The sequence below is a fragment of the Apostichopus japonicus genome, chromosome 9 (genome assembly GCF_037975245.1).
Source record: "Apostichopus japonicus isolate 1M-3 chromosome 9, ASM3797524v1, whole genome shotgun sequence".
Classification (NCBI taxonomy): Eukaryota; Metazoa; Echinodermata; class Holothuroidea; order Aspidochirotida; family Stichopodidae; genus Apostichopus; species Apostichopus japonicus.
The window spans coordinates 3,428,214-3,435,747 of NC_092569.1; the positions used below are offsets into that span (position 1 = coordinate 3,428,214).

General features: G+C 35.8%; 1 long non-coding RNA gene across 1 annotated transcript; it reads right to left on the bottom strand.

Moving 5' to 3' along the window:
• Positions 1–1,491: 1,491 nt before the first annotated feature.
• On the bottom strand, positions 1,492–7,534 carry LOC139973366 (uncharacterized). Its single transcript, XR_011795194.1, has 4 exons — positions 7,424–7,534; positions 5,332–5,426; positions 2,382–2,417; positions 1,492–1,609 (listed from the first exon to the last, which is right to left on the bottom strand). It is a non-coding gene; the product is annotated as an uncharacterized lncRNA (long non-coding RNA).

Consider the following 7,534-nt stretch of genomic DNA (forward strand, 5'->3'; position numbering starts at 1 on the left):
TCGAACTACCACCAGACCAAGTACTATACTTTACGTAACTGCCAAAGTTCATCAACGTAGTTCCCCCCCCCCACCCCTCCCCTCCACCCTTCCTTCGGTATATCCCAACCTTCGTCGTCCCAAACTCATTGGTCACATTCCACCCTGCTTCACTCAGGGAGTTGACATTTAGAACTCCCTGCTTCACCCCATCCTTTGATATATCAACACCCATCCCTGATGCCTCCTTTGTGCCATTCCGTTCTCCGTCGCACGCCTCCCAAACATCTCTCTTCCCGTCCAACCCCTTCTCTTCCCCGCGCGCCCTCCTTCTTTCTAAATCTTACCTATCACATCACGTGAACTGTTTCATGATAATGACGGAGACGTTGTATGGAAAAGATTCACATCACTTGAAATCGTTTCACGTTCGGAGAAGAAATGGGATTATTGCAGTTAATGTACTTACCAGATGGCGAACTTCTTGGGCCTGCGTATACAAATATTTCAAAGAATGAAGTTGAAATCATTTGTTTCTCATTAGAATATTACAAAAATTCAAACATTTAACTTTATTTACATTTTGGGTATGTTTTGAAAGACTCTAGTTACCAATATCAAACTACAATCAGACCAAGTACTATACTTTTCTTTTCTACAAATGTTCATCAACGTAGTATCCCCTCCACCGTACACCTCTCCCTTCAGTATACCCCATCCTTCGTCGTCCTGGCAACCTCATTGGTTCCATTTCCATCCCGCTTCACTCAGGGAGTGGCCAATTAGAACTCCCTGCTTCACCCCTTACTTTGATATACCAACACCCATCCCTGACGCCTCCTTTGTGCCATTCTGTCCTCCGTCGCACGCCTCCCAAACATCTCTCTTCTCGTCCAACCAGCCGATACTAATAGCTGGTACAGTAACAACTGTTCATGTCCTGTTGTTAACATGTGTTACGAACACAAAGTAGTAATGACTGATGCACGGTTGTGATACATGAACAGTAGTCGCTCTAACAACCATTAAGTGCGAGTTCATTAATACGCGATTCTAAAATGAAGTCGTATCAAGTCGTTTTTTGTTGTTGCTTTAAGTAGACCTATGGATATACCCGAACATGGCATTTCTTTGTTCTAGGCGTGACGAATTGACGTAATTTGAAGAGAGGTGTGAACTAGACTCAAGCGGTAGTTTACCTCCTTTACTTCATCTCGTATAGGAATTCTCATCTTCATAGACTCCTTGTCCAGTCGCGCAGTTCTTTGTTTTACATGGGAACAAGTTAACAGTCTTGTAGTTGTTACGGTGCCTTCTGTAACACAGGTTACCGTGTTACGAACACAGAGCGTTCATTACTGATGCACTATTGTGGGACATGAACAGCTGAATAATAGTTGTTGTACTAGCCATGAGTATCGGAGTACAGAGTGGTGTCCAACCCTCACTCTTCCCCGCGCGCCCTCCTTCGTTCTAACCGTTCCTATCATATCACGAGCTCCTTTACTATATCAATTTTTTTCCATAAAACAAACATGCATACTACAATACTGTAAAACTAACTTTACTTCAAGTTTTTTTTTATTACAATTAATGTACGTACCAGATGCTGGACGGCCGCTGCTTGGGCCTGCGAATATAAATATGTAAAGAATGAAATTGGTATTATATGTTTTTCATTAAAATATTACAAAAATTCATACATTAACTTTACTTTATTTTTATTTTCTTATATGTTCTGAAAGACTCTAATTCACAATATCGAACTACCACCAGACCAAGTACTATACTTTTCGTAACTGCCAAAGTTCATTAACGTAGTACCCCCACCCCTCCCCTCCACCCTTCCTTCGGTATATCCCAACCTTCGTCGTCCCAAACTCATTGGTCACATTCCACCATGCTTCACGCGCAGGGAGTTGACATTTAGAACTCCCTGCTTCACCCCATCCTTTGATATACCAACACCCATCCCTTATGCATCCTTTGTGCCATTCCGTTCTCCGTCGCACGCCTCCCAAACATCTCTCTTCCCGTCCAACCCTTTCTCTTCCCCGCGCGCCCTCCTTCTTTCTAAATCCTGCCTATCAACCACATCACGCCCTCCTCTGTAATATATATATATATATATATATATATATATATATATATATATATATATATATCATCCTGCCGTTTATATATATAGCATTTATAAAGCCCAGCTTCTATCTATCATCCTCCTCTGTAATATATATATATATATATATATATATATATATATATATATATATATCATTTATAAAGCCCAGCTTATATCAGTGCCACAACGACACAGACTTGAACAGATGGGCTAGAACACAAACAAATTAGACCATACCAATCTTATAACCTTTAGATTACCTTCTAATTGATATACTTACTTGACGAGCCACTCTCTTTTTTGCCTTTCTTTGCGTCTGTAAAGAATGACGAATGGTGTCATTATTTGTTTGTTTTTCATGATATGATAATTAAAAAAACATAACTACATTGTCTTAATACTTTTCATATGTTTTCAAAATAATCTAACTGAAAATATCAAACTACCATCAAATAAAGTACTTTCTGTAAGGTTTCAATTTTCGTCAACGTTCTATTAAAATTGTCGAACAATTATTGTAAATGCAGACTATAAAATTTGTGCAAAAATGTATAAGCAACCCGTATGGAAAAAAAATGCTCCCATTTATTATATTTCACTTTGAATAATAAGCGGGAAAAGATTAAAAGGTATGTGCTATGTCACACAAAAAGTAGTGTGAGGAGAGGGGGGGGGGGAGTAAACATGGTTGATATTCATACTTTCTCCAATAGTTTCAAGACAACCTGGATGAAACTGCTTGTTGATGGACACCACAGACATATGGAAAAAAAGATTTAATTAGGCACGTAGAAACCATTGGGGTTATTGTCCTTTTAGCTGTAACTAAACGGCAAAGGTGACGTAATATCGTCTAATACTTTTGTTAGTTAGGTCAAGTTGCGATGCTTGGGCTGAATATAATCTTTTGTTCCTGAAGGGGTTTTTGCCAATCTGTATGTGTTAAATAATGGCTGTAGTATATCAGAATCAACAATCGGAACATCTTTCTTAAAATACTATATATTACAACAATGCGTTCGAAATAGGTGATTTTTTTGTTGTTTTTGTTTACGGATGATGGCAATGTTAGGTCTTATCACAAATGTAATCGTGAGAAACGGAGTTGATAGATTGCCATTCACCATTTACTTTGGAATTAATTGCTGCCATCCCGACGTTATGGGAAAACTAATTTAACAGAAAACCCAATTTCCAAATAACAACGAACGGCTTCCAACCAGCAGATTACCAGAACTTTGTATAAGGATAAGTAGTATCACCATTGTCATATACTTAAACGAGCTAGGATAAGTATTGAATTACTCTTATTATTGTTCAAACCATTTCTGATAATGGACCACGTATTACCAGTATCATGTTTTACCAGTAATGACTCTTATAAAGCTATACGTAGAACGTAATTCAACTTATTCCGATATTTACCCATTTTTGTTATCTTTTGTTCTCTATATAACATTTTTTTTAACTTTCTATGATTTGTATTGTATTCCATTAATAATCCCAAGTATGTTTCTTCTTGCGACATTTAGAATTAACAAAAAGTAAGTGAGCGAAAAAAAAGACAAAACACTGCTCGTAAATGCGACTAAAGTGAAGACTGGAGAAACATTGTGTAGAAATGATTCGCATCATCTTCAGAATAATGAAGATACGCTTGGAGTAACTTCGAGCATAGCCTATAGTAACCATCCCTGTGTATACAACATCACTAACACCGAAGTTTCCACATAAGAATACTTGAAAATGAACATCAGTTACATCATTTTATGAGCACATCAATTGTAACGTTACAATTGTTTATGTTACTAAGAATATTGCCAAGTATAGGGATTCGCAGATCGAGTTGTCAGTAACAAGAGTATATAGGGCTATTGATCGCAGGAAAGAAATTGTTGGAATAGATAGTATTCAAGAAGTCGAATGAATTATCTTTAAGTAAGTCAATAATTAAAGTCACCCATAATTAAACCGTCTTTGTTTTCGTTAGGAATTGCATCCCAAAATAGTATTTATATGGTAAATTATCAAACATGAGGTTTGAATCATATTGAGGTCGCCTATAAACTAGTATACTCCCATTATTGTTTTACTTGAAGAATTGTTTCGAGCAATAGTATAGTTTCCACACAAAAATACTTTCGACGGAGTCATGAAAAATGAGAAAAGTCAGGCCGCCTCACAATGTCAAGATTTTTACTTAAAAACAATCGAACCCCACCATCCTTTTCCTGTTAGATCTATATGAGTTTCTACTATAGAGTATAACCAGTATATTTTGCGAGCCTACATAGTCAGGTTGCATTTGCCTATATACATATCTTTGAAAGGTTATGGAAAAAATCAATGTCACTGTTAAACAAACACACACACCCACATACAAACACAAAGTACAATAGTATACATGTACATATACATATTAAATGTATACATGTAGTATTATTATAATCGGAAACCTAAGTCCACGCGTTACTTTCAGGCTCAAAACGACTATCTTCTCCACCATCAATTCTCAATTGCTCTTTCTAAGGAATCGACAATTTGAAGACAACTGGCGCAATTTGGACAAAAACATGATAAAACGGCATGTGGTGTTCGGGTGTTCTACAACCCGGTAAAAGAATTAAATGTGCATAACGGCAACTTTCAGATTTGTCGCCAATTTGAACGATCATCATAAATCTAATCAACCCAGAAAGTTTGCCTTTATTTTCAACTTTGGAAATTTGGGGAAATGTATAATACGTTGGCAAAAACCAGATTTCCCAAATGTTGCTGGTTTGTCAAGATGCTACACCAACTGTAAACGATTTCCACATTTTAACGTTTCTCAAGGACAGAGTTGATATCCTATCGTTGAAAAACGGCAATTTTATCATTTGGACGTTTTGAAGAGGGATATACGAAAATTCATATTTTTCCACGAATAGATGTTCTTGTCCATTTATACTTATATGCCAAATTGTGCATAGCCACCGTTTTCAACTTTTTACCGTTTTATCACGCATGCGTGTAACTCATTACTGTATAGTATAATTTCGAAACGTCCGTACTTTATGAAACGACTAACCTGCTCTTGACATATACGTCGTTCCAAGATAGAACCATCTGATCTTCTTAAGGCAGAAAACCGTACGACCAATACCTCCTGTTACCCCCTCCGCAACCCCCAGTTCTCCAAAGATATCTTATTGAAACGATTAAGAAGGAAAACCGAACTCGATATTTACCTAGGGCAACCACCAGCAGGGCACAGAGAAATATGACTTTCAGGGCAGTCTTCATCTTGTTTTGATTTATGAGTCCTCTATTTACTGAATTGAATCTGTACAGTGGAAAAATATCAAAATAATTAATAGTCCATTTTGAAAGGGTCCTCAATTTTCCGGCAGTTTTCTTTTTAAAGTATCGACCACTAATTCCTTAGAATACAACTTTAAGATATATAGAGTTCAAACTAAATTAACCCCTTGATTAGAAAATTAACAAATGAGACTAGTATTAATAAGCAAGAAAGGTAGAAATCGATTTCAAACTCAGACTTTTTCCATGCCAAGATTTTGGTCCCCATTTTAAGAGTCAGAGAATTTCAGTTTGATTAACGTTCTTTCATTGACACCCCCAAATATAGCCTCTGTTAACCCTATGTTCCGCTGCAGGGATTTGTAATGAAAAAATAGACTTAAAATGCACAAGTATACACACTCCAATACGACTATAGATTTGGATAACGTCTGTCCACTGGGTATAGGGAAACTAATGGCAAGCTGATGCAAAATAGTGATATATAATTTCTAGCATTTCGACTACAATGTGTAGTATACAAGTTTAAAAGTGTATATATATATATATAAATGAAAATCGTAATGAGTCGGAAAATCAAGAACAGTGAAAAAACTTTCAGCCTCCACCGGGATTCGAACCACGGGCCTCCCACTTTGTACGCGGACACCCTAACCACTAGGCTATGGACGCTGATAGTATGTCCAGAGGTTCGAAACCGGTAAGGAAGATCGTAATTCCACTGTAGGCGTTTGTCACCTATATCGAACAATACTAGTTCTGTTTTTGGTGACATATTTTGCCCTACTCTAGAGATCAAACATGATGCTATCCAACTCGAAAATCATTTGTGATTCCTAAAGCCGGATCTCGAAAGAGATACTTTGAACAGACTATATGTTAATGCAATGGAGGTAAACGACAAAGGCAAATGAATATATATAAATGAAAATCGTAATGAGTTGGAAAATCAAGAACAATGAAAAAACTTTCAGCCTCCACCGGGATTCGAACCACGGGCCTCCCCCTTTGTACGCGGACACCCTAACCACTAGGCTATGGACGCTGATTGTATGTCCAGAGGTTCGAAACCGGTAAGGAAGATCGTAATTCCACTGTAGGCGTTTGTCACCTATATCGAACAATACTAGTTCTGTTTTTGGTGACATATTTTGCCCTACTCTAGAGATCAAACATGATGCTATCCAACTCGAAAATCATTTGTGATTCCTAAAGCCGGATCTCGAAAGAGATACTTTGAACATATATATATATATATATATATATATATATATATATATATATATATATATATATATATATATATACAAATGAAAATCGTAATGAGTTGGAAAATCAAGAACAGTGAAAAAACTTTCAGCCTCCATATATACATATATATATATATATATATATATATATATATATATATATATATATATATATATATATATATATATATATATATATATATATATATATATATATATATATATATATATGTATATATATATATATATATATATATATATGTATGTATATATATCAAGTTATGTACCAAGTTATTATCATACTTTCAGGGAGTATCTGGAAACCCCTATCGACCATTTATTTGCACTGGCGATTTGTAAACTTACATTGAAGAGCAAAATATTTCATACAGATATTTCAAAATTTCATCTCAAAACCTTTCCCTAACTCGAGATATGGCTGATTGAATATATCCTTTTTTGACCCGCGAAAAATTTAATTACTTCAGGAAGTTGGATCGCAATAAAGATTACAGATAATTTTCAACATTTTTACTTAACAATCAGTTTCAGCCACCAGAGATAATTTTAAATCTTCACCGATTAACGCTCTTCGTGTAACCCAAAATATTTATAATAAAAAAACGTTAATTGCTGCTCACTACCTAAATACATTTAAATCAATGTAAATATGATAACCTCTATCAATATAAGTATGTTTATAAAGTATTATAGGCCTATATTTACACTCTGATATATAATTCATTGACCTAACGGTTAACGTACTCACCAGAGTTCAGTGAAGTGCTTGCTTCAGTAACGCAGGAATGTTCAGATGTGAAGATTTCTCGACAATTTAATTCATTTTTATACTTTTTCGGAGTTTTATCTAAATCAACGG